The following is a 13,875-nucleotide window of genomic DNA, read 5'->3' as shown; positions in this document are numbered from 1 at the left end:
TCCTATACTTCAGTTGACCTATATAGGCTTTTCTACTGTGAAAAAAGTGATATACGTAACATTACGATCGAAATATGGATGTACGTGATATATGTCTATGATCTGTTACGTTGTCTTCTCTGCACTACAGTTGTTTGTTTCTCAACATTCGTGTATGATTTTAAATCTTTGCAATGCATCATCTAAGGTAACTTGTGACATTATTCGTCAAAGCCGACGAGTTGTAACCCATTCTTCAGTATTACCTAAACGTATTACTGAGAGAAGTTACTATGAACAGTCTCTAAGAACGAGAAACGTATATTTATACAAAAAAAATATCCACGACGTTCTTAATGCACGCACAAATTTTAAACGTAAATACTATCTCGGAAACCTTATTCACGTAACAGTAAAAGAAAAGGGATAATCAAATGGAAAACAAAACATACACATGCCATAGAGAAAATTCAAAGGAAAATAAAAACAACGTAATGTAAAAGCATCTATGGTAAGCTGTGTATATGTTGTAAACACATAACATCGTAGTAAAGAAGTGTCAAAATACTGAACTGTCAAAAATGTATTTTTACGTGTTCTAACTGCAAAAAATATTGTACTTGCTAAGACTTGACAGTAATAAGTTACTATAGATGCAACTAGACTAATTACCAGTGCAAAAATGAACATAAAACAGTCATGATTTTTTATGGACAAACTCATCAGTCTTATTTTCGCAATGGAAGGTAATGCGGATGTAGGAAGAGCAAACCTGTAATGTTCGGTTACAGTATTGCTAGTGTTCTGCTCGACACAGCCCAGTCGTTTAAATATCTGGGCGTAGCGTTGGAAAGTGATACTGAATGGAACGAGCATGCGAGAACTGTGGTAGGGAAGGCGAATAGTCGACTTCGGCTCACTGGAAGAATTTTAGGAAAGAGTGGTTCACCTGTAAAGGACACCGCAAATAGGTCACTGACGCAACCCATTCTTGAATACTACTCGAGTGTTCGGGATCCGTACCAGGTCGTATTAAAGGAGGACGTTGAAGCAATTTATAGGCGGGCTGCTAGATTTGTTACCGGCAGGTTAGAACAACAAGCAAGTGTTACGGAGATGCTTCAGGAACTCAAATGGTAATCCTGGAGAGAATGCAATGTCTTTTTGGATAAGCACTATTGAGAAAATTTAGAGAAACGGCATTTCAAGCTGGCTGCCGCATAATTCTACTGCAGCCAAAATACATTGCGCGTAATGACCAGGAAGATAAGCTTCGAGAGATCAGAATTCATACGGAGGCATATAGACAGTCTTTTTTTTCCTCACTCCATTTGCGAGTGGAACAGGAGAGTAAATGACTAGTGTGGTACAGGATACTCTCGCCACGCACCGCACGGTGGCTTGCGGAGTATCTATGTAGATATAGATAATGGAAATTAACCCGAAACAGGCTTGACATGTAAAATATTAGACACATAACCTTATTGCAGCTAGTTTTGGAGCTTTCATTTTCATTCTGGTTCATTCTTTAGGGAACGTTGGTACACTTTCGCACGGGTGGAGACTGATAGGCCACCGAAAAGGCGTGGGGGTGTCGTGGGGTGGTGACAGGGAGGGCATCCAGCCACTATGTTCCACTAACGTTAACACATCGAAAATTAACAAACCGACCCCGTGAATATACGGGGTAAAGGCCACGAAAAAGAACGGTGTACGGTTACTCAGAGCCTGGTGGTATAGGGGTAATGCGCGAGCCTGGAAACTTAAAGGTGGTGGGATCGAATACCAGTCGAAATTTTCGGTCAACGACATGAGGAGTTGCAAGGAACGACAATGGTTCAGACTGCATTAGAAACTCTAATCCACCTCTCCCCTGTTGAATAACAGGGGTAGACTAGAGACACCGTTGTCCAACTGAAAGATTCCATTCGGCCATTAAGAGACGCGAAATTATCATTACCGTCTTTGTTCGGGTGATCTGTCTTAGTAGTAAGTAGTTCTAATATATCACCTACTATATGTAATCACTTTACATCTTCTTTGTAGTATGAATAGTTGGAGCATTAACCCTATTCACCGTCGGATTTTACTTAGGGTAACTGAAGGTACTAACGCCGCGAAGGTGTTAACGCCATGTGTAGTTCAATGGCTAGCTTGGAAATATTCAGATGGTGTCAGCACTGAGTAAGGAACGAATAACAAATGGGTGAGCTTCTATTGCATGCTTATAGCGCCTTTGTAGCAATAACAACCTCATTGTGAGTTGGACAACCGACAGAATGTGGTCGTGTGCTAAAAGTTTGCTTTGTTTTGATGCTGATATTTTCCGTTACTTAATCGACGCTCACATGAATTTCTAACGTCGTTCTCATTTAATGTTTCGATTACTACGTGATTAAAATACATTCTTCCTAGTATTAAGGCTTGTAAGTGAATTTTTAAATATTTCAATACTTATCAGTATATTTGATAAAATTTTAAAAAGGCACTTGCAGGTAATAATGCCATTTCTGTATTTTTCTCGTATAGGTGACGATATGGGTAAGCCCTGCAAATCGTGCAAAGTGGACTACTGAGGATCTATGGAAGGCCACTGGAGCAGTAACATCTCGCATTACAGTTTCGGAGGCTTCAAAGGCATTTAACATCCCACGAAGAGCTGTTCGAGATTAGCTGAACAAGGATGAAGGGGAGACGCCTACTAGGAGACCTAGCCGTAATTCTGTGCTAAATTCCAACATTGAAAAATAATTTAAAGGAAGAGTTGTTAGGCTGCAACAAGAAGATTTTGACGACATTTCTAAAGCGTAATCCGGACGTTATTCTTAGGAAGGTGAAAATTTTAGTTATGGCAGGCTTATGCGATTCATTGTGCAGACAGTGAAGCGCTTTTTTCGTCTTTCGGATTAGGTGTATGACCAAACTGAACTGTTGCCACATCAAATTTATAATGTGGATGAAACTGGTCTTCTTAATTTTCAATGGTGCCAACAAATTTCTCGCTTGAAAGGGCAGTAGAAGAGTGCATGTGGCAACACATGGAAAACAAGAAGAAACAATTACAGTTGTTGCATGTTGCAATACTGCTGGTATGTGGATTCCGCCCATGGTCCTTTACAAAGACGCCTACGCAAAAAGTGGAATCGGAGATGACTTGCCAATTTGCAGCACATTTGTTATGACACTAAAGGGCTACGTCACTATAGCGGTTTTCTGCTCATTTATGAGAAATTTCAAGCACTACTGGTCTTCTGGAAACTGCCTCTCATTTTTGACAGCCATGGAAGTCACATGGATGTCAGTGTACTGGATCTAGCAGAAGAATTAGGTATCAAGATACTCTGTCGTCCTGCCCGTTTCAGTCATGAGCTACAGCCACGAGGCAAGAGGTTTTTCTCCCATATCCCTTAAAGTCAGGCCGGCCGCTGTGGCTGAGCAGTTCTAGGCGCTTCAATCTGGATCCGCGTGACCGCTACGGTCGCAGGTTCGAATCCTGCCCCGGGCATGGATATGTGTGAGGTCCAGCCATTTGAACTAATGGAGGACAAGGCACACTTGTTACAAAAACTAGTGTTCGCGCGTTTCAAGGATACTCAATAGAATTTCAGGATGTGCATCATAGTAACCTACTATTATGCACATCAAATTCCACTCGACATAGATTACAGTGATTTCAAGGGAAGCAGAGGATGGCTGCATAAGTTCAAACAGTATTTCAGAACTGGAAGACGTAAGATAATGAAATTTCAAACAAGTGTCAACTTGACGATGCACGCCAGACTACCGAATCGGTCCACGAACCATTTGAACCTTAAAGTCAAACGGATTTAGGCTGTTAACAGTTTACGTCGTTAGAATCGAGGACGATAACTTGAGAAACTATAATCTCCAAAACTATTTTCTGAAGCGTCGTTCCGAGCTGTAACTCCTATTAATGCTAGTTCCGGGTTTATGCCAACTGGAATTCTTCTATACAATCCAAATGCTTTACAGAAGCCAGCTTGCCAGCTCAAAAGGAGGAGATTCCTAAGAAATCACCTTTTCAGTAACTAATGGCAGCTATAAAGATAGGAAAGCTACCAAAGGCCACTAAACGCCAAGGAATCAGTTATCAAAAGAGAGTGGTTTATTACCGGTTCATCAGCAGCATCAACATCGGCTCTTGCAAATGTTGTTGTTGTTGTTGTTGTGGTCTTCAGTCCAAAGACTGGTTTGATGCAACTCTCCATGCTACTCTATCCTGTGCAAGCTCGTTCGTTTCCAAGTAACTACTGCAACCTACATCCCTCCGAATCTGCTCAGTGTATTCATCTATTGGTCTCCCTCTACGATTTTTACCCTCCACGCAGCCCTCCAATGCTAAATTGGCGATCCCTTGATGCCTCAGAACATGTCCTACCAACCTTCTTCTAGTCAATTTGTGCCACCAATTCCTCTCTCCCCAATTCTGTTCAGTACCTCCTCATTAGTTACGTGATCTGCCCATCTAATCTTCAGCATTCTTCTGTAACACCACATTTCGAAAGCTTCTATTCTCTTCTTGTCTATCGTCCATGTTTCACTCCCATACATGGCTACACTTCATACAAATATTTTCAGAAAAGGCTTCCTGACACGCAAATTTACACCCGGTGTTAACAAATTTCTCTTCGTTAGAAACGCTTGCCAGTCTACATTTTGTATCCCCTCTACTTCAACCATTATCAGTTATTTTGCTTTCCAAATAGCAAAACTCATTTACAACTTTAAGTGTCTCATTTCGTAATTTAATTCCCAAATTTCCTCTTTTTGCTTTTGTTGATGTTCATCTTATATTCCCCTTTCAGCTGCTCTTCCAGGTCCTTTGCTGTCCCCGACAGAATTACAATTTCATCGGCAAACTCAAAATTTTTATTTCTCCTCCATTGATTTCAATTCCTACTCCAAATTTTCTTTTGTTTCTTTACTGCTTGCTCAATATACAGATTGAATACAATCGGGGATAGACTACAACCTGTCTCACTCCCTTCCCAACCACTGCTTCCCTTTCATGATCCGACATTTATAACTGCAATCTGGTTTCTGTACAAATTGTAAATAGCCTTTCGCCCCCTGTATTTCAGCCCTGCCACTTTCAGAATTTGAGAGTATTCCAGTCAACATTGTTAAAAGCTTTCTCTAAGTCTACAAATGCTGGCAAGAAAATCTCAATCAGAGCACACTCCAAATTCAGTAATAAGGATCTATACTGCAGTGACACTGGTGGCTACTTCGACGATAAACGGAGCAAAAAGTACTGGATTTGGTGCACACAACGAAACATGGCACTATGAAACGTATGATCACTTAACAACAAATTTGAAATGTAAGTGTGTAAGTTCCATGATTTTGCGTTAGTAATGTTTATTTCAGTATAAAATGGTACAAAATCATCATCTTCACAAATATTTAGCTCTAGTTTTTTAAAAAAGTTATCTACATTTTTGTATAAATAAGTCACTAACTAAATATGCATTCATGTTCCAAAATTCAGCGCAACAAATTTTAAGTGAATAATTACTTGAACTATGTTATGTGTGATGCACTGATCAATTTCAGTGCCATTCTGGAAGTACAAAAGTAAAATATTAAGAAAAAAATGAAGATAATATTACATGAATGAAAATACTTTCTAAGTCTACATTGTACCAGAACTACGAAAATCACAAAAGAAAATATATAAATTAACTGGTCACAAATATATATACAGGATTAAATGTTAAATGTCCATATGTACAGTATATACAATTACATATTTTGTTCAAATTCAGAAGATAAACCTTTTCGCTTGGCTTGACGTTTATACACATTCTCGGGAACATCCCTTACGACAGTCCAGCAGTAATCTGCTAAAATAGTAGGGCTCCACTTTTTGGCATACCTCTTCTCAAATGTGGCAATATCTAGTTGAAATCGCTCCCCATGTTCATCACTTACTGCACCACAGTTTTTGGGGAAGAAGTCAAGAGGACTATGTAAGGAATGCATTTTCAATGACACATTGCAACCAAGTTTTATCATAAGATAACAACATGTTATCTACAATCTACTTGTACTTCATTGCTCGTTTGTTCTCTGAGAAATGTAAACAGAGAGTCTTAAAACATTCCCATGTATGCTTCTCATCACCTTGTATGATTCCATTAAAAGTATGATCTCCAAAAAGCACTCAAACCTGTGGGCCTACGAACATGCCCTCCTTTACTTTGGCATCACTTAAGTAAGGTAATTCTTACCTTAAGTACTTAAACGCATCATCATCTTTGTTCATTCCCTTAACAAAGTTTTCCATGAGACCCAATTTGATGTGCAAGGGTGGGAGTAGAATCTTTTTAGAGTCTACTAGGGGTTCAACTTTAATGTTCTTTATACCTGGTGGGCTACTCATGTTTACATGCACGAGCTCGGCTATCCCATTCACAGAGAAAGCAGCAATATTTAGTATACCCTAACTGCGTACCTAATAACAGTGCAGCCACTTTCAAGTCACCACAAGTCTGCTATTCAGAGTCATTATGCTTGATGGCTTCAAGTAAAATTTTCATGTTTTGGTATGACTCTTTCATATGCACACTATGCCCAACAGGAATAGAAGGAAGCTCATTACCAATATGTAAAAGCATTGCTTTTAAGCTCGACTGTGACAAATCAATAAAGAGTCTCCCCTCATCAGGGTTGTAATTGATTCTGAGAGCCTTCATTAGACCATTTATGTCTACACATGCAACAAGACTATCTTGCATGTTAAAAAGAGGTGTGAATTGTTGCTCTCTTCTGCGGTAGAATGAAACATTTACGCCGCGCGGGATTAGCCGAGCGGTCAGAGGCGCTGCAGTCATGGACTGTGCGGCCGATCCCGGTGGAGGTTCGAGTCCTCCCTCGGGCATGGGTGTGTTTGTGTTTGTCCTTCGAATAATTTAGGTTTAGTAGTGTGTAAGCTTAGGGACTGATGACCTTAGCAGTTAAGTCCCATGAGATTTCACACACATTTGAACATTTTTTTAAACATTTACATTGCTTTCCAGAAAATGACGCTGCTGCAGTCTTGATACTAAAATCGCAAGCTTAGCTTTAGTGAACTTCAAATTTCTAATGAGCTCACCTAAATCATTCTGGGAGAATCTTAGTGGATCATCAGTTGATGATATATTTAGAAGAAACTCTGGATCTTGTGATGTACATGGTTCAGGATATTCAGAAACTCCATCAGAAGTAATCTCGTACTCTGTCGGTGGTTCAGGCATTGGCAATCCTTCCCCATGTAGAGCTGGACGTATTGCTGATGGAATGTTAGGATAGATCAATGTCCGCTTCTTCTTCTTATATATCCCCTTCTTGATAGGAGGAACCATACGAAAGTAGCAGTCACAGACATGGTTAGTTGGCCCACGCCAGATCATGGGCACTGCAAAGGGCAATGAACGTCCTTTTCCATTTATCTAATTCCTGAGGTTGCTGGCACAAGTGTTGCAGATCACATGTGGAGCCCAGAGTTTATCCTGATCACCTATTTCGCACCCAAAATAGCAACTGTAATCTTCTTTATTCAGTAGAGTTATTTGCTGTTTTTGTGAAGCAAACTGTGTCAGCACTGTTAACACAAACTCGTGGCATATTTGTTCACTGCAATAGCAGTCAACTTCAGCAACTGGTAGTTAATCTGGAAACAAATGTGCAAAAATTATTACATGCATTAATAAAGTCACTGAAGTTGAAGAAGAGGGAGACAAAAAGATCACTAAAATTGGTATCAAAAGCCGGCCGCGGTAGCCGACCGGTTCTAGGCGCTTCAGTCCGGAACTTCGCGAATGCTACGGTCGCAGGTTCGAATCCTGCCTCGGGCATGGATGTGTGTGATGTTCTTAGGGTAGTTAGGTTTAAGTAGTTCTAAGATCTAGGGGACTGATGACCTCAGATGTTAGTCCCATAGTGCTCAGAGCCTTTTGAACAATTTTTTGGTATCAAAATATTTATATCCAAAATGTTGCACACAAGTAAGACGAGGGACAATAATATAATCCATTGCTACTGGTTATTATGATTTTGACAAAGCATTATAGTATTTGATTTTAAATTTAACGGATATAATTATCTCACCATAATAAAATAGTGTAAAATGAAAACTAGAGCTAATTTTGAATTGTCTTTGTGATATTTGTGATCAGCATATTAGAACTGATAGGAATTGGCTATTTTCATTCGATTTACATTTTCAGTGTTGCACAACTTTAAAATGACTGAAGGAGAAATTCATTTTATGCATAAATTTTGCATTGTTTCCATAAGTGTTGAATGTATCGCCTCCGTTATTGGTTCCAATTATCTATTTTTTCACTTCTGACTAATTGTGGTATGTTGGGTGGCACAAATGTGAGAGAATTTCAAGGCGACGTTATTACCTTCACTACTACTTACAAACACTTGTTTTTCGTTTCCTACATAAAAAATTATATCTAAAAACTACCTAAATATAGGCTAACTATTTTTGAAGGAATCCATGAGGGAGGTACTAGGCATAACTAATTTAAAAAATTACACGTTTTGGGTATCTCTATACCAGATTGGAGACAGTTAACTGAATGCATGGCCTTATTACCTTCAGTTACGCAGAGAGAAAGTTGGATATGGAGCATTGACCTGAAAGAGGATTACATCGAAACACATGTGGACTTTTGACGCAAAATATTTCCGTCATTGTCGAACAGAGAAATTTTCACCATACTTTCGTAGACGTAGCAGTAGCAGACGTGTATGTCTCCATCGGGTCTAACAGCGTGTGAGACGCGGTGTCGCGACGTCTGTGTGGCGAGGTCCACGTGCAGCCAACAATAGCGGCGGCTGGCGGCTGGCGGCTGGCGGGGTCGCCGGCGGGGCACGTGTCTGGACCACAATGGAGGCGAGACACGTCGGGGACAGTGGCCGGGCGATACCTGTTGTGCCGCCGCCGCCGCCGCCGCAAGTCTATCCTTAGGGCGCCGGCCGACATCGGATGTCTTTTGAGGGCGGCAGAAGTTACAAGATCCAAAGGAGACCTACACAATGCCGAAGCTTATGCAAACACGCGTCCGTGTGCTTGTTATTTTGACAAGCGCCGCACGGCAAAGCCTGCAACTGTCACGTCATTTCAGATAAAATCTCCGCTGTAACGATATTAACAGTTATAATATTCCAAAAAAAAAAAAAAAAAAAAGATCACCCACTTCGTTTGACATGTATTTATGACCAAGTTATGAAGTGAAAAAATGAAATACACTTACGAATTAAAGTAGGAACTAGCGTATGATTAAATACTCTGTTGTAAGCAGATGTCCAGATAAGTATACAGGAAACAGAAAATAATTTACAAAAAATGTTTCAAATGGCTCTGAGCACTATGGGACTTCTAAGGTCATCAGTCCCCTAGAACTTAGAACTACTTCAACCTAACTAACCTAATGACACCACACACATCCATACCCGAGGCAGGATTCGAGCCTGCGACCGTAGCGGTAGCGCGGTTCCAGACTGTAGCGCCTACAACCGCTCGGCCACTCCGGCTGGCAAATAATTTACAAAAAAAACGGTATATAGATTGAGAAGTATCGCAATATGTGAAAACTTAACTATATCTGCAAATAAGAGAAAGATAATAGCTTTCAACGAAAGGAATCCAAACAGATTGCAAATAACAATAAATGGGAAAATTTTAGAACAAGTATCACACTTCAAGTATCTAGGATGTGATATCAGTTTCAACTATGACAAATAATTCGAGAAGAAGGTTTAGTAAATGTCAAAGTATCTGCGGAACAATTGGAAGATCTTGGGAAGAAATGTAAGAAACACAAATGAAATTCTATGAAGTTGTCGCTGTAACTGCTCTTGTATGTGGATATGGAAGTGGCTGTAATAAAATGGACAAAATAAGGAATGAAATAAAAAATCAGATTTAAAAATCTTTTCAGCTAATGACAAGATGGAAGAGAATGAAATGGAAGGGTCATGTTGATAGAGCGACAAAAAATAGATTGCAGAAACAGATAATGAGTTATCGGTGGTCTGGAAAGAGAGAACTAGGCAAAGTTCGTAAGAGGTGGATGAGTGGTCGACAGAGACAGTAACAGGTGATTACAACATCTAATCCTTGGAAGCAGATGATGATGATGGTGGTGGTGATGATTTATCTAAAAAGTAAGAAGTGAAGAGAAATATCTGACTTGCCTTTGAATGACACTTAAAATCGTATGTAGCAAATGAGGCGCAGCATAGGATTCTGTAATCCATTTTTGTTTTATACTTTTAGACAAATCAGTTCACAAAAAATTTCTCCATTTTCTTTTTAGTTTGTTTTTAATTTAAAGTATTTTTCAGAAAGCATCACACAGATTTATGTTGTGTCGTCCGAGGAATGGGGTGCCAAAACAATGTTGGCACCTCGCAACGAAATCACAGAAAACGATAGTCATGGCACGCCGCATCGACGAATGAGAAACTTCGGCAAAGCCACTCCTGCTAGGGGTTCGTTACAACACCGCAATGAATATTCTGGTTACTGCTGAGGAGACGACTCTCAGCCCAGTAAGTAGTCATCGATCAAGACGGCAGCATCGTCTTAGACAGGTCAAGACTGTATTAAATGTCTTAGGCAGATCTTAGAGTGAACATTACGTCAGTTATACTTCACGTGAGGAGTCTTGTAAATTTGTCTGTATCAAGTGATATATTCAGAAAGTTCCTACGGAAGTAAATAGTACACGTTCAGTAAATCTTCATGTCTATACCGTAATAAAGCGAACTATTATTTTATATTTTTACAGTTCCACTCAGTCTCCTACTGGAGAAACGGAAGAACCCACCATTCTGCCGCGCGGGGTAGCCGTGCGCTCTCAGCCTCACCCCCCCTCCCCCCCCCTCCCCCCCCCCCCCACACCACCGTCGGAGGGTTGAGTCCTCCCTTGGGCATGAGCGTGTGTGTTGTCCTTAGCTTAAGTTAGTTTTGGTTAGATTAAGTAGTGTGTAAGCCTAGGGACCGATGACCTCAGCAGTTTAGGCTCTAAGGAACTTACCATAAATTTCCAGTTTTCCCATCATTCTATCAGTGAGTGTATTTTCGTTCGTCACAACAGTCTAAGCACATATCGGTATTCCATTATTATTAATAGTGTGTAGGTCATGTGAAAGCTGAAAAGTTTCAGTTTATTCTGTAATTTGATATTTTCTTTATTCAGCATGAAACTAAAAATCGATAATTTCTTTACCAATGTAACTTTTTATGCGCAAAATAGCTAGGCGCTGAAGAGATGAGGTTTTTGACACTTCAGTTGCATAGCTAGCCGTAGTTGTTAGTGAAATGTTTCAAATTTCTCTCAAATCACTATTTAAATTTTTCTTAGCTACCCTGATTACCTTCAAGAAATTAAATATTTTTTGTAGAACCGGACCTCACGCTGGTCAGCTTGATACTCTATTTATCCATTTCCAACTCTTCGTTTGACTATCAAAATTCGGCCAAAAATGTCCCTCAAATCATTAATCATGTTTTCCTTAATTACCCCCATTATTTTCTAGCACTTTTTGTCTAGCAATTTTATTTCATTTTTTTTTTGTAAAACTAGACCTCACGCTTCTCCATTTTATACCACATTTATACATTTCCTACTCCTCATTCGACCACAAAAATTCGAACAAAAATACGTTGTAAAATTTCTTGAGAGCCCTTCTTTTCGCTCTGCTCAAACATTTCACCGAAAAGACGTTCTGCACGCGAGTTTTTTTATTTCTGTCAACCTTATTTTCTTCCTTGGCTCTATAACGAAATGTGTAATGGTTCATTATTAAAAAGGAAAACACCATTCTATCTTCAAGAGTAAAGGAGTTTCATTGTGTGTCGACAGAGGTCATTACATCAATAAATAATTAATCTTACTCGGTAAGTAGGAAAATTTAATTAGAACTCTTATATATCAACTTTGAAGGTACTAGTGTAGGGTAATAGTTAAGTGTCTACGTGACGATAATTTTACTATCGCAATGAACGCTCATTCCTTGGATATTAAAATGTTCAAATGTGTGTGAAATGTTATGTAACTTAACTGCTAAGGTGATCAGTCCCTAAGCTTACACACTACTTCACCTAAATTATCCTAAGGACAAACACACACACCCATGCCCGAGGGAGGACTCGAACCTCCGCCGGGACCAGCCGCACACCTTGGTTATTAGTTAAATTAGAATACTTATGAGCCTGCACTGTGGTGAGAGCTTTTCTAAAGGCTATCTTTATTTTAATTTTCAATTTGATCATGTGTATTTCATTTTTATCAGTCGTCATGTATGTTACCACTTGTGAAAAGCCTGATTAACCACCTTACACAGCGCAAAACGTTGCGAGACGCGCAGAAAGAGAGTCGCTGCAGTTCTGGTAGGTACTGAAAGGGATCTGGAGCCATGTCGACTCCGATGCCGTGGTCAGCTGCCCTTAGTTTCTATTTGAGGATCCACAGGTGAACAGTCAGATCGAGGAAGTCCCACAGATTCTCGATTGGATTTAAATCCGGAAAGTTTGCTAGCCAGTGGAGTACGGTAAACTCGTCCTGGTGATCTTCGAACCAGGCAAGTATACTGCGATCTGTGTGACACGTTGCATTGTCCTCTTGGTAGATGTCACCGTGCCGAGGAAAAACAAACTGCGTGTATGGGTGGGAATCGTCCCCAAGGATAGATTCATACTTCTGTTGATCCATTGTGCCTTCCAGGATGAAGAGACGACCCAGTGAATGCTGCGAAAATATGTCCCACACCATAACTCTTCCTCCTTCAGCCTGGACCCTTCCGACGATTGATGCAGAGTGTTTGCTTTCAGGCGTTTCACACCGTACACACCAACGGCTTTCTGTCCGCTGGAGCATAAAACGTGATTCATCTGAAAATATTTGGAAGGAGAGACAGCATTGGTCGTATATTTTTGTTTATTATCGCAAAATCGATTTTCGGTCACTTAGTGCCCATCTTCAGTGCTGTAATATATAACTTAAATTGGTAAGCACTGATGTCAATAAGCTTACCAATTTAAGTTATATATTACAGCACTGAAGATGGTCACTAAGTGACCGAAAATCGATTTTGCGATAATAAACAAAAATATACGACCAATGCTGTCTCTCCTTCCAAATATACCCATTATCTGGTCGTAGTGCACAGGACACTATGGAGTCGCCAATCAATAATATCATCTGAAAATGTTACCTGTATTCACTCAATGGACATCCAGCTTCGGTATTGGCGTGCAAATTCCAGCCTTCGTTGCCGATGAAGAGCAGTCAGCATGGTTGCATGAACCATGTGCCTGTTGCGGTGGCCCATATCCAACAACGTCCGCTGAACGGTTGTTGAGGAGACGTTGTTAGTACCCCTCGGTTCATCTGGGCAGTCAGATGCTCAACAGTTGCACCTCTGTTCACCAGTTCACATCTCTGTAACACTCGTTCATCTCCGTCACCTACGACACATGGTGCACCACAGTTGCTCAGCGCCAGTTTTGAGTAGCACCATTTTGCCACGCGGCAACGGTCTTGCCACAGTGGATACACCGGTTCCCGTCAGATCACCGACGTTAAGTGCTGTCGGGCGTGACCGGCACTTGGATGGGTGACCATCCAGGCCACCATGCGCTGTTGCCATTTTTCGGGGTGCACTCAGCCTCGTGATGCCAACTGCGGAGCTACTCGACTGAATAGTAGCGGCTCCGGTCAAAGAAAACCATCATAACGACCGGGAGAGCGGTGTGCTGACCACACGCCCCTCCTATCCGCATCCTCAGCTGAGAATGACACGGCGGTCGGATGGTCCCGATGGGCCACTTGTGGCCTGAAGACGGAGTGCATATTGACACGCACAGTG

General features: G+C 40.7%; 1 pseudogene; it reads left to right on the top strand.

Annotated features, from left to right (window-relative positions):
* The first annotated feature begins 13,537 nt into the window (after nucleotides 1-13,537).
* Nucleotides 13,538-13,655, top strand: LOC126476146 (5S ribosomal RNA; annotated as a pseudogene).
* Nucleotides 13,656-13,875: the final 220 nt, after the last annotated feature.

Source organism: Schistocerca serialis, chromosome 4 (genome assembly GCF_023864345.2).
Source record: "Schistocerca serialis cubense isolate TAMUIC-IGC-003099 chromosome 4, iqSchSeri2.2, whole genome shotgun sequence".
NCBI classification, from domain to species: domain Eukaryota; kingdom Metazoa; phylum Arthropoda; class Insecta; order Orthoptera; family Acrididae; genus Schistocerca; species Schistocerca serialis.
Note: the sequence above shows the minus strand (reverse complement) of the source record. Positions and strands in the feature narration are given on the sequence as shown.